Source organism: Mesoplodon mirus (assembly GCF_964341445.2).
Source record: "Mesoplodon mirus genome assembly, chromosome: 1".
Lineage (NCBI taxonomy): Eukaryota > Metazoa > Chordata > Mammalia > Artiodactyla > Ziphiidae > Mesoplodon > Mesoplodon mirus.
The window spans coordinates 218,870,390-218,884,979 of NC_138976.1; positions in this window are offsets into that span (position 1 = coordinate 218,870,390).

Consider the following 14,590-nt stretch of genomic DNA (forward strand, 5'->3'; position numbering starts at 1 on the left):
TTCTGTCCCCAATTTGTTTTCCTAAAACCCAATTCTATTTCTTGTGCTTTTTTTCCTGCCCTTTAATCAAAAAATCACATTTTGGGGGTGCCTTTCACCACTTCTTGTTCCTGAATTCTGAGGGAAAGAAAAGTTTATGTGTGTATTAATAACTGTCCACTGTTGTTCTTTCTGTAACTCCCTTCCCCAAATCTTCAAATCATCCTAAGGGCTCTCCCCCACGTATAAAGAGTACAGTGGTAGTCTTCAAAAACACCCTCCCACCCTCAGAGAATCATGCCTCACCTTAATCACACTCCTGTATAGCCCGCTGTTTCTGAATCTGGACTATCCTTGAAACTCATTCAATAGAGAAGTGATACTGCATGACTCCCAGGAATAAGTCATAAAAAGCTTTCATGATTCTTCCTGAATCTCTTGGAAGTTTCAGTCTTGGAAAACTCCCCATTGGAAACTAGCACCATGTAAAAAGGATAACCACGAGGCTATTCTGAGGACCATCCTGCTGGGAGATACCCAAGTCATGTGGAGAAGCCCAGGAAAGTGAGAGGTCATGTGGAGAGAAAGGTCAAAGGACACCAAGATGGCTGACATGTAGGTGGTAAAAGTCACCTTGAAAGTAGATGCCCCCAGCCTAGCTGATGCCACATGAATCAGAGACAAACCTACCAAATCTTTCCCAAATTCCTGACCCATAGAATCATGATCAAACAAAAATAGTTATTTAAGTCACTAAGTTTTGGGGGGCAGTGTTTAAGTGGCAGTGGATAACTGGAGTAAGTGCCACCAAGCCACAATACTATTCCAGAAGTGTTTGCTGCAGGAGATTGGAAGATACAAAAAATGGCAGTGGACTGTCAGGCTGGAAAGAGAATTCAGGCCAGACTGTATTATTCTAAGACACTTGGGTTTTTTCCATTAATAATGGAAAACTATTAGAGTTTTTGATTAAGAGAATGACCTATTTGAATAAAAAATTACCTAGAAATCTGGCTGGTGCATTAGAGAGGAAAAAAACGGAGCCAGAAAAATCACTTAAGAAACTGAGGAAAAGAGTAAGGAGGGTATAAAGTAGGAAAATGGCAATGGCAGTGGAGAAAGGGGACTGGGCAAAGTATGTTGGCAGGATTATTATAAACAGAACTTACCAACTAACTAGATTGGGGGTGCAAGGAACTACAGAGGAGAGCCTATGAGAAACCTGAGCTTGTAAAGCCTCACGACTTGAAAAACTGTCCATTAATAGAACCAGGGGACTTTGGAGGGGGAATTAGTTGGGAAATGAGGGAGGGGATGGGAGAGGATGGATGTTAATGAATTCAGTGTTGAGATGTTTTATTGGTTATCTAGTGTTGTGTTACAAAGGATCCTAAAGCTTAGTGACTTAAAACACACATTTATTATATCACAGTTTCTCAAGGTCAGGAATCGAGGAGTGGCTTAGCTTGATGGTTCTGGCTCAGGGTGTCTCCTGAGGTTTCAGTCGAGCTGTCAGCACAGGCTGCTGTTATCTAAAGATGTGACTGGGTCTGGAGGATCCCCTTCCAAGCTCACTCACGTGGCTGTTGGCATGAGGTGGGAGTTTCTTGCCAGGTGAACTTCTCCCAGTATGGCTTCCTCCAGGGCAAGTGATGAAAGAGAAAGAGGTGAGAGGAGGAAGGAAAGGGAGGGGAAAAGGTGAGGAAGGGGGAAGGAGGGAGGGAGGTAGAGCCTGAACTCAAAGGAAGCCATAGTCTTTGCTATGGTCCTAGTGTGTCCCCCCACCCCAACAAATTCTTATGTTGAAACCTAACCCCCAAGGTGCTGATATTAGGAGGTGGGTCCTCTGGGAGGTGATTATCTCTCATGAATGGGATTAGTGTCCTTATAAAGGAGGCCCCAGAGCGATCCCATGCTCCTTTGAACCACTACTTATCCTGCAGGGAAGATACTATGGGAAATCCACGACACAGAAGAGGACCTTCCATGGACCATGCTGGCCCTCTGATCTTGGACTTCCAGGCTCCAGAACTGTGAAGAATAGAATTCTGTTGTTCATAAACTTCCCAGTCTGTGGTACTTTGTTACAGCAGCTCCAAGGAACTATCAATAAGACAGCCTTTCTATAATCTAATCTTGGAACGGATACACACTCTCCCATTTCCTTCTGTGGTTAGAAGCAAGTCACAAAATCCAGCCTCTACCACAAGGGAGGGAAGTTAAGCTCCACCTCTCTAGAAGAGAGAATTTGTGGACATATTTCTGTTTAACTTTTTATTTTATATTGGAGTATAGTTGATTAACAATGTTGCGTTCGTTTCAGGTGTACAAGGAAGTGATTCAGTTACCTATACATGTATCTATTCTTTTTCAAATTCTTTTCCCAATTAGGTTGTTACATAATATTGAGCAGAGTTCCCTGTGCTATACAGTAGGTCCTTGTTGGTTATCCATTTTTTTTTTTTTTTTTTTTTTCCGTACGCGGGCCTCTCACTGTTGTGGCCTCTCCCGTTGCGGAGCACAGGCTCCGGACGCGCAGGCTCAGCGGCCATGGCTCACGGGCCCAGCCGCTCCGCGGCATATGGGATCCTCCCAGGCCGGGGCACGAACCCGTATCCCCTGCATCGGCAGGCGGACTCTCAACCACTGCGCCACCAGGGAGGCCCTGGTTATCCATTTTAAGTATAGCAGTGTGTACATGTCAATCCCAAACTCCCTAACTATCCCTCCCTACCACCCTTCCCCCCCTCAACCATAAGTTGGTCCTCTAAGTCTGTGAGTCTGTTTCTGTTTCGTAGATAAGCTCATTTGTATCATTTTTTTGATTCCGCATATAAGCGATATACGATATTTCTCTTTCTCTGTCTGACTTACTTCACTCAGTCTGACAGTCTATAGATCCATCCATGATGCTGCAAATGGCATTATTTCATTCTTTTTAATGGCTGAGTAATATTCCACTGTATATATGTACTACATCTTCTTTATCCATTCTTCTGTCAATGGACGTTTAGGTTGCTTCCACATCTTGGCTATTGTAAACAGCGTTGCAATGAACATTGGGGTGCATGCATCCTTTTGGACCATGTTTTTCTCTGGACATATGCCCAGGAGTGGGATTGCAGGATCATATGGTAGCTGTATTTTTAGTTTCTTAAGGAACCTCCATACTGTTCTCCATAGTGGCTGCACCAACTTACATTCCACCAACAGTGTAGGAGGGTTCCCTTCTCTCCACACGCTCTCCAGCATTTATTGTTTGTGGATTTTTTTGATGACGCCCATTCTGACGGGTGTGAGGTGATTTTTAAAATCACTGCAGGTGTAAGTTTCAGCTGCTGAGAGTCTATCTCAGTGAAGACAGTTGGTGGACCTTAGGAAATGTGTGTATGGAATTCAGGATTGAGGTTAGAGTGTAAACCAGGGGTTGACGAGTTCTTTTTTGGTTTATTTTAGAATTTTATTCTGAGCATCTCTAATGTGCCAAGCACTCTGCAGAGTGAGGGGTATTCGGGGGTGAATAAGACAAACAAGGTGACTGTCTTTATCCTGCTTACAGCCTAGAGAAAAATTCAATTAAGTCAACAGGAAGTTAAAACTAGAAAATTGTAATACCCTAGGAAATGAGGAGCTGGGGGTAAAGTTTAAGATGAGATTTGGAGGATGTGTGAGAATTAACTGGATGAAAATGGGGTTAGAAGAGAGACATAGAGGCCAGTGTAGGGATAACATGGAAGTTGGGGAAAAAGGATGCTGCCTAGGAGATGGGGAGCTGGGCCATTGTTTTCAACCCGGCTGCTCATCAACAGAATCTGGCCCATGGACTTATTTTATTTGGCCTGAATTCTGGTTTTTTTTTTTTTTTTAATGAAATAGTTGCCAGTGTTTAAAACTCCTGGATTTCTATTTTCTTTAAAAATTTGCATTCTCCCATGGCACATCCTGCTGGTGCTGAGACGGGCTGCCTTCTTCTGAAGGGTCTTCGCTCTCGTCTATCCCCCTCCCCGACACTTTCAGTTAACTCCACTGCCCTCGTTGCTACTTGTCTCATTTACGCTGTCCGATTGGCTTGCTTTGCTCAACCACACTTTCTGCCTTGTTCTCATTGCCATGTAAGTTTGCATCCTAGATTTGACATTTGGATGTATTGGGTTGGCCAAAAAGTTGTTCGGGTTTTTCCATAAATTGTTCCGTAAGATGTTTTGGCCAATGCAATACTATGGTTCCTAGAGATGTTTAAGTCATCCAAGATGATGGCAGATGTGGGGTTGGGAGAAAAATGATCCCACAGAAGAGGAATTTTAGAGGGCATGGCAGAAAGTTCTGGAAGGGAAGGGAGGCTTGGCAGCATGGTCAGACGAGCAGGAGCACTTGGCTGTATTGGATGAAGTGCTGGAGAGGACAGTGTGTGAGATTATAACCAGGGCTGTGAGACATTTTGAGTGCAACGAGGCCACAATCTCTGAAAGAATAAGTCCTGGCAGTCCCCTGAAAGATGATGAAAATAAGAAGAGCCAATTGTTACTGAGCACTTTATATGCCACGCCCTGCTCTGGGTCCTTCATGTGACCTCAGTTTGCTCTCACGACAGCTCTATGAGGAGGTACTAGGATGAAATCATCTTTTTTTTTTGCACATGGGGAAACTGAGGCAGAAATGAACGGCGCTGTTACAGTTAGCCACAAGCAGAACAGGATTTTACCCCGGACCCTTCGACTCTAGAGTCTGAGGTCTCAACTCCCAAGCCGTGGGAGAGAAAATTTGAAAGTAGCTTCAGAATGAGCCAGTTAAGACCTGCATTAATTGCATTTATAAGGGATTCCTCCTCTCTGGTAGATGTAGAGAAGCCAGTCTCTCTGAAAGGAGGTAACTTCACTCTGGATTAATTGTGTATTCTCAGTTTTCGTTTATTATTTATTTATTTGTGTGTTTTCTAAAAAATGTTTTTGGCTGTGCTGCACGGCATATGGGATGCTAGTTCCCTGAGCAGGGATCAAACCCGCGCCTGCCAGAAGTGGAAACACTGGAAGCACGGAGTCTTAACCACTGGACCACCAGGGAAGTCCCAGTTCTAGTTTATTTTTAATTTTTGGGCAGGCTCCAGGGAAAAGTGGTCTGTCTTGACGCTATTGGCAACAGATTCCCCAGACAGGATGAAGGGGACCGATCTTGCCTGTGAAGATAGTCTCAGACGGCACATTGCTGGTCAGATGCCTGGTTTCTCAAGGCTGACCTAAGTGCACAATCCAATCCAAGATTTCTGGAAATCCATAGTCACAAGCCCTTCTCAGTGGTGGGTCCATTCTTGAGCTTGGTCTGTTGGGATCTTGTGTAGTCAAACATGGCTCAGGGTATGCAGCCACCAGTGGGGTGCTGGAGGGCTGTACCTAAGCCTCAGAGAGTGCCCTGGCCTCACCAACACAGCTGGCAATGTTCAATCCTGACCGCCTACTGTTCTTTGCTTCCAGCTCTATCTTAGTGATAACTTCACTCTAGAATGGAAATCTTGAAATTCTGATGGCTAAAGCTTCCTCTTTCTTAGACCAGGTTTCTCACAGAGGGACCAGTCAAATTCACAGAGGAACATAACTTTAACTTGAAACGTAGTTTATCAATATGGATCTTTGCAATATGGTTTGGTTTATCTCTTGGCCCTTCTTGAGTCCTGGGGACCCTCTGAAGAAAAAGTGAACCCTTCTGGCTCCTGATTTGGGTAATTACCCTTAGCACTGGCTGTGAAGATTTCTTCCTAGCTGTATGGTGCCAGTTTTCTTTCTCGTTTTTCCTTCTTTTGCTGAATCAGAAAAAGCCTCAGAACAGAAACTTTCCCTACAGCAACATTTGCCCAACATAGGCATCTCGGACGGACAGCAATATTGCTGTGGCAGTTTGGACTTCCTGGAAATATTTTTTTCACAGTTGGAGACATGCTTAAATAATAAAACTAGGCTGTCATCCCTGGGTTAAGGGTGAAGGAGCTATTTATAGATGAACCAAAAAATCTATGTGATAACTCACATTATTGTACAAGGACAAAGGAAAATTCTCCAGGAGACAGATAGCATAAAAAGAATTTGAAATTAACCTCATCACATTTTATTCATCAAGACCTTAAGTGGACTTTTTTTTTTTTATGAAGGCCATGTAATTTTGATTCCTTTTAGTTCTTTTTTTTAAAAGAAATAAAGCAGCAAGCCATTTAAATAATTATGCCAGGTCACAAACTGTGATCCTATGGGCCTATCTTGCCTGGAGACCTACTTGTTTTGCTCAATAAATATTTAATGTTTTAGAAAATGTCAGTTGAAGTCCTAAAGCTGGGCTCAGGCCCTCGAGTTCACTATAGTCTACGCTACACTTGCCTGCAGTGCCCGTGGGCATCCAAGTGTGTGATTCCTGCTCTGGGTCTTCTCATGCCCTGTGCAGCCCAGATACATTCTAAGCCCTATGGCTTTGCCTTGTGTATTGCAGCCCCAACTAGTGTATCTTCCTTACCCCTTTCTTCCAATCCAAATCTTACATGTCTCATACACTGCTTCCAAGAAGCCTTCTCAGGCTATTTTGGCCCACGGTGATCTCTCCCCTTCCTGTCTTCCCTACACACGTAGTTCCCGAAGACTAGGGGAAACAGAGGAAATGTGATCATTAAAAGGTGTTATAACAGTGCTATGACAAGATTTAAGATCCCTGAGGGCAGTTATCATGCCGTCTAATTGAAAATGTGCACCTCAGTGTCAGGCACAAGTCTTACACCTTTGAGTTCATTTAAGCATGTTGCATTTCAGGTGTACCTGACTCATTTGTTGTAAAACTTCAAATAATGAAAACTGCGGGGTAGGAGGGAGGGGGGTAGGGGGAGAGAGAGAGAGGGAGAGAGAGATTAATTGTGAAGGAAGGAAGGAGGGAAAGAAGGAAGGGAGAGAGGGAGGAAGGAAAGACAAAAAGAAAGAGAAAGAATAGAAAGAGAAGGAGGGAGAAGGAAGAGACGAATTTGGAATAATGTAATGCATAAAGAATCACCAAGATTAAAATTGGATCCGACCTTAAAGAACATCTAGTGATCCTCCCTCATTTTAGCGCAGGAAGTTGATGTGACTAATTCAAGGTCATACTGCCAGTTAATGGAAGGGTGGAGCTAGTAATGTAGTCTGCAAATTCCTGTTACAATGTCATTTCTCTCTCCCTCCCTCCCTCCGTTCCTCCCTCCCTCCTTCTCCCAAAGCCTGAGTATGAGTATGTGTGTACGAACAGGTGAGGGTGTGCACGTGTGTGTGCAAGCATGCGTACCGCGGTATACATAGAGGATGCTTTGGAAGCCTCTCTATAAGAAAAGCCCACGGATACACCAGAAAGCTTTTCATGCTAATGGATAATGGATGAATTGAAGGTGTAATATTAGGAATGTATGGTTAATCTGAATTGAGAAAGGGAATCCAGGGATACCTTTTAGAAAAGTTTTCATCTGTGATGGTTAAACAAAAAAGTTGGCGCTTAAATGTGTCAAAACCCTCCAACCAACTAGAAAGCTTGACTGTCCTGACTGGCTCCTGCCCAGTTTATAGATGGTTAAGCTTTTACTGCATTTCCATTAGTGAGCAAATGTGATGCCTCAGCCTGTCTGAATCTTGGGAGCCACGGAGGGAGGCTCCAGGTGGAAGGGGTGCCCTTGCGGGCGGCTTCTCTTGCCTTCCTGCTCTGTGTGTTTCGGGGATTGATATGCAGCTGTTCTCCAGATGCCGGCTTTTCCCCAGAAGCAGCTGCGTCTCAGCAGGGGCCCCTTCTATCAATGTGACAACCTGCTGAGGGCTTTGGAACTCTTCCAGATGTAAGGCATGTTGGGGCTATAAAACATAATCATTAGCATTATCTCCATTTTCGTTTTAGAGTCTCAGCTGTTAAAGTTTCTTGTACAGATTTAGGGCTTAATTGTTCTCATTTTTCTTCATAGGTAGCCTCTTTTAGACAGCATGGGATCTTCCCTTGGAGCTGCTTTCCAAAAAAGAAAGACAGAATAGCTTATGAGAAATGTTCCTTAATTCTGGCAGGCTGAGAAGGCTGAGATTAGGGAGCAGTATTTTCCCAGCTGCAGTTATATGTGTGTCTACGAGCTAAACAAAATCGTCTATGGCTTTTTTTTTGCTGAATCACAGGGCTTTCTTTTGCTGAATTCACTTGGAATCAATTTCTCCTTTCTTTTTTCTTTTCTCGCTCCCCACCCTTTGTCAACACAGCCCCTGGCTTCCATATTGCCTGGAGAGAATCTCTTGTTACTTCATTTTTCTTGAGATCTATGCTGTACTCAAGAGGGAGAATATATATATATATATATATATATATATATATATATATATATATATATACACATACATATACATATACATACATATACATATATATATACATATATATACATATATATACACACATATATATATATATATATATTTGGGGGGGCTGCTACTTGAAGATTAAAAAGCTAATGTTTCGGGGCCTCCCTGGTGGCGCAGTGGTTGAGAGTCCGCCTGCCGATGCAGGGGATACGGGTTCGTGCCCCGGTCTGGGAGGATCCCATATGCCGCGGAGCGGCTGGGCCCGTGAGCCATGGCCGCTGGGCCTGCGCATCCGGAGCCTGTGCTCCGCAACGGGAGAGGCCACAGCAGTGAGAGGCCCGCATACAGCAAAAAGAAAAAAAAAAAAAAAAAAAAAAAAAAAGCTAATGTTTCTTTGCAAGACTGTAAAAAGGCATTTCATAGTGAAGGCGAAGAAAATTGGAAACATGGAGTTTGAAGGTCTGTGGAAACATTAACCAAAGACACAGAAAAAACAATGACCTCCATAAATTTGCCCATAGAAATTCATCTTGTTGGTTTCTGCTCTAGCTGTTTTGTCTTGGAAATGGAATTTCTCAGTGCACAGCCTCATAATCACACTGAGTTTTGATGACAGGATTAGAAGTCTTCGCAGAACTCCACACTGATCTTCACAGGCAGGCGTCTATGGCATCAGCTCCAGGCGGCTTGTGCCAGGAACTGCTGAGAAGCATTTGTTCACATAGGGAGCTCAGTAACTGGCCAGAAGACAGAGACTTATGCATACTGATGTCTAAATTTCCTGCAATGGTTTACAGGTCTTGAATTTGACATTCAGAATGTTCTTGTCAGTTTCCCAGACAGTTTACAAGATGCTGGGCAGGCTTTAGCTACAGACCTCTCCTGAGGTTGGGTCCTGGGCTAGGTGGCCTTGAGATCCACTGTAAGCCTGGCTTCTCCATGGAGCCAGAGCCTCTGCAGAGAAAGTCATATAGGCGGACAGTGGGTGTTGAACTTCAAGTCAGAAACTCCTTATTTCTCCTAACAACATAAAACAGTATGCATAGTAAGATCCTATTTTTTTAAAAAGTACATACACACCTATCTATCTATCTATAAAATATTTGTTTAAAGGAAGATTGTAAGACACAAAGCTAATACTGGTTTTGTCTGGGTGATAGGATTATGGATTATTTTTTTCTTACAAAGAAATAATATTTTGAATTTATAAAATAGCCATTTGTATTCATTTTTTAGATTTTTGTATTTTCTGGGTTTTTTTACAATAACCATGAGCTACCTTTATAATCAGAAAATATCTACAGATGTGTACAAATTTCTTAAATATTTGAACCCCAAACTGGCTTCAGAATTGGACAGTATCAGTGTTGAGAGTCTTTTCTCTACAAACCTACTTGAATCTCATTGACTCGGGAAATCCACTCTGTGTGCCATAAAAGCTAATTCAGACAAAAACTGTGGAAAACCCAGATTGACCATTTTGTCATCAGTGTTGCAATGGGTTTCTCTAATACCCATAATTTTACATATCCTTTCAGCTGGTTATGTGGTGAATTCACTTGTCAGAACTCTAAAATCTCTTATGATCTGTGTATTTTACTGTTTCTTAATTATATACCAATAAAAAAAGAAATAAAAATTAAAAGTCAGTATAAGGAGGAATGTACTTTTTCCAGACCTTTGTAATGTCTGTGAGATTATGCCACAAATTGAATGACCTGGTCAGACAAAAAAAAAAAAAAATAGTGCTTGATGGGAACAGAGTATTAGTCTGTTATTTATGTAGTGCCAGAACCAAAGTATGAGATGTGGTTAATTTCTGTAGGTTGGAAACTGGGATAAATATAATATTAGGAAAAGCCATTAGGCCATCTCTTCCCTAAGAAACGGAAGCTTAAGACATGCTGTCTCTCCTGTTGGAAGACATCAGTATCAGGGAAGGAAGGTCCTGAGCAAAGGCCTTTAGGTGTCATATTGGGAGACTGACACCTGAGAATAGAATAAGAGGCCCAGTGACATGAACATGTTTTCAGGTTACAAAGCATCATCTGTAATTAAGACTCTAAGGAGGATATTAGACAAGATAACTTACATGGGATATCTTTCATTTTATAAGTAATAAGGTAACCTTCAAACTGTGATTTTCTCCCTCAGTGTTTGATGTGAAAGATACTCAGCCTGAGGGTTCAGGTCTGAGCCCAATAGAGGGGAGATGTGCTAGCAGAGCTGAGGGAATTTTGGGGGGGCATTTCAATAATGAGTAACTGGCCTTAAACACCTGATAAGGCCAAGAGGTTACTTCTTAGGACTTCTTTTAAATTTCAGTGATGCAAGGTGAATTGGATGATTAATCAACTATGTTTTGTTATTTAGCTAACGAGGTAAATGTAACTAGTGGTAAATATTTACCTAATGAGGTAAAATTAGAAAAATTCCAATGAGTGTCTCAATCTTCAATCTTAGGTTATACATATAGAAACATTTTTTTTGTTTTGTTTTGTTTTTATTTTTTGGCCGTGCCACGGGGCATGTGGGATCCTAGTTCCCAGACCAGGGGTCGAACCCGTGCCCCCTGCATTGGAAATGCAGAGTATTAAGCACTGGACCACCAGGGAAGTCCCCTAGAAACATTATTATATGAATAATAATATTTTAAGTTTATAGTGCATTATAGTTTGAAATGCATTTTCACCTACATGTTCTCCGTTATTTACCCTGACCACCCTCAAAGAAGTCAGACTAGAAATTGCTATCTTTCTATTTTAAGGAAAATTAAAGCTCAGTGAGGTTAGATGACTTTCCCAATTCCACTGCTAGAAATTGGATCTGACCCCCACTTTGACTTCTGATATCCCCGATTCAAACGGGACCCATGCTACTTATTTCTACTTTTGAAAAATCCAGTTAACCAGAATCCACTATATTAATGGTCTCAGACACTCCGGATAAGTGAGTATCTTGTGCCTTCTATTTACTGAGTCTGCATCAACTGCAGGCTCCTCACGCCCTCACTGGTCTGTGGACTCAAATGAGGTCACTGTGACAGTAATAATTTAAATTTCTCCAGATCAGGCTAACCCCTTGAACAAGGTGGGAACTTCAACCCTCAGTTCCCCACTACCCACCACGTTATTTCCTTCTGGACATGTTCTGTGGGTTCTCATGAATGATCCCATTTCTTCCCACTAAGGGCCCATAGGCTTGGTGGTACTTGGGGGGCAGCCCCAGACCACCGCTATTGCCATAATGCCCTCCTGGGATGCTGTGTCTGACAAGGGTGTCCTTGCTCAGGCCCTGCGTTACCAACCCTGCAGATACCAGAGTAGCAGAGGTGGGGTGAAGCTGGTACAAGTGGTTGGACTTGGAGATTCAGACAGGAGTCAGCCCAACTATGTCAACTGTCAAAATAAACTGGTAGTAAACAGCTTAGCCCATGTGTCATTGAAAGGGGTCTGCAGTTCTTTTTTAAAATGGGATCCAAATCTGCTTTTGGTAGCCCTAACCTTCCCTAAATCTCCCTGCTAGGCTGAAACCCTGAGAAGCAGGCAGTATGCTTCTCTTTATCACATGGGCATCAAAGTAGAAGAGCTTAGCTCCCTTGCCTCAAGAAAAAAAAAAAAAAAATTCCCTCAGCTCTGCTAGCAAATCTCCCCTCTGTTGGGCTCAGGCCTGAACCCTCAGGCTGAGCACAGAACTGATATCTGAAGTCAGATACCTGACTCTCCCCACCTGCTGGTCTTCCCCTCCGACACTTGGGGATGCACACAACCTAGGTGCTCAAAACCTTCAGCAAAGACCTCCTATGCAAATAACTTACGATGGCCACAACTATGAGTCATCACACAGGCCAGACTGCTCAGATATATCTGGATCCCACTTTTGGCTCAAGCCACACCTCTGCCTCATTATCCAGTTGGAGCAGCAAGATTAACGCCTGTGAAAAGATTAGCGCACGATCCAAGATAGAGTGTAATCAAATGCTAGACAAAATATATGTCCTCTAAGTTCTGTAGGGTTTCAGGGCCAGAAAAGGTTAGTGGTGTTAAGAAAGACCACAGGTGAGGACAGCAGTGTGCTGAGCCCTAAAGCAATGGTTGGATTTTGATGAGGGACCCTGTGTCATTAATTCTACTTGAGGGGTATTGAACACGCACATCCTTATAGAGGACACTTCATGAGCTTTCTCATTTCAGGGTTTTAATTGAAACCAAGTTACTGGCTTATTTTTCCCCCATCTTCTGGTACTAGAGAGATAAGCATTTGAGTTCCAATTCCATGCTTTAATGTACTGAAGTGATCAGGCAAGAGATGCAGTGTCTTAGATCAAAGTAGAAACTGCAGAGACCGGAAGTTATTAGATTCTAGTGTTTGCTGATGGATTGGATGTGAAGGTGAGGAAAAGAAACGAGTTAAAAATGATTGCAAGAATTTTGGCCTGATAAGTTGGGAGGATGAAGGCCCCACCAGCTGGAATAAGGAAGGCTGCAGGTTGAAGATGTGTTTGAGGGGAGGAGATTAGGAGTCCAGTTCTGGATATTTTCCATTTGGTATCCACATGGAGATACCGAGCAACCAGTTAGATATATGAGTCCAGAGGGCAGTAGAAAGCTTTGGGGTAGAGATACAACACTGAAGTCATTGGCATTGAGATGGACTTTAAAAACCACCTAAAAATGGGAGGAGATGGAAAAAGAGGCAAAGTCCCACGTCTGAGCCCCTTGAGTTAAGGGGGCAATCCAACATTCCCAATAATTAATTTGTCTTCGGATCCTTGGGCTTCCCTTCCCTGCAAGCTACTTCCAGTCCAGCTTCCGGAATCAATGAGCTGCCATGCGGTGTCTGCTGGACTCTGAGCAATTTTCTTCTGCCGTGCAGGACATTCGCAGACTCCACTACCTGAGCCAGGCACCACTGCCATCTGCTGGGCGCTCATGAGGCTTCTCCTGGTACAGCTGCACCCTCTGGATGCCATGATGCTGTCTCCTGCAGAGCTGTTGCTGTCCGGGGTACGGGAGGTCTCAGGAGTGGGTGGAATGGTGGTGGTGTGTATGTAGGGGCATACAGGTTTACCAAAGCAGTATGGCTTATGGCCCCACATTTAATAGCTGAAAACTCCAAATTCCCCCTCCTGCAGCCATCTACCCCCATCACATTCATAGAATTCAAAGCCTAGTGACAAATACCATGCCAACATGAGGATTGTCCCTTCCCTGACCCCACTGGACATGCTTATCTGTTTGACCTTCTCTTCCCTTGGAATGAATTCTCCCCTGGGAGGTTTCTTCATCCTTCATTCAAATAGACATTTGGCAAGTGTAGCACATCGGTTTGCCAGACATGCCTAGATATGCATCAGTCCTAACAGTGGGGCTTTTAGGCGTGTATGGGGCCCAAGTTCAGACTTTTTCATATGAGAATGCATCTCGCATATTAGTTACTCGGAAGTCTACTGGTTTAGCTTGCCACAAATCTGATTCATAGTAACATGCAAAAAGATGGGATCTGCTGATGGGTAGGTTTGTTTTCTGAAACCTCTTTGATCATTAGTCTGAAGGAAACAAAATTTCAACTGGCATCAGCTAAGACAAAGCACTTATGTGGCAGTTGCTAGCCATTTGCTATGTAGCTGGTTTGGAGGTGAAAGTATGCAGAAGTCTTCTGGACAGTCATTATGCTTTTACATAGTGAACAACGCTTAAAAGTATGTGGAAATGTGACTTTTTTTTTTTAAACTCCTTACTGTTAAACGTTTTTTTCAAAGACTGTTTGCTTTTAGTTTAATTTAATTTTTTATTTTTGGCTGCGTTTGGTCTTCCTTGCTGTGTGCGGGCTTTCTCTAGTTGCTGCGAGTGGGGGCTACTCTACTTTTCGTTACAGTGCGCGGGCTTCTCATTGCGGTGGCTTCTCTTGTTGCGGAGCACTGGCTCTAGGCACATGGGCTTCAGTAGTTGTGGCTCGCGAGCTCTAGAGCACAGGCTCAGTAGTTGTGGTGCACGCGCTTAGCTGCTCTGCGGCATGTGGGATCTTCCCAGACCAGGGCTCGAACCCGTGTCCCCTGCACTGGCAGGTGGATTCTTAACCACTGAGCCACCAGGGAAGTCCTGAAATGTGACTATTGAATTCGCATTTTTATTCATCTTGTTTTTATTATGCTCATGCTTTAAAATTTTTTAAGTTTCAAAGTTTAAAAAACAATTATATTACCATTAGGAACCTACATAGGCCTTAATATATACTTGTTTTTGAAGGGGGGCAGGCCCCACAGAAGGCTTTGTCCATGT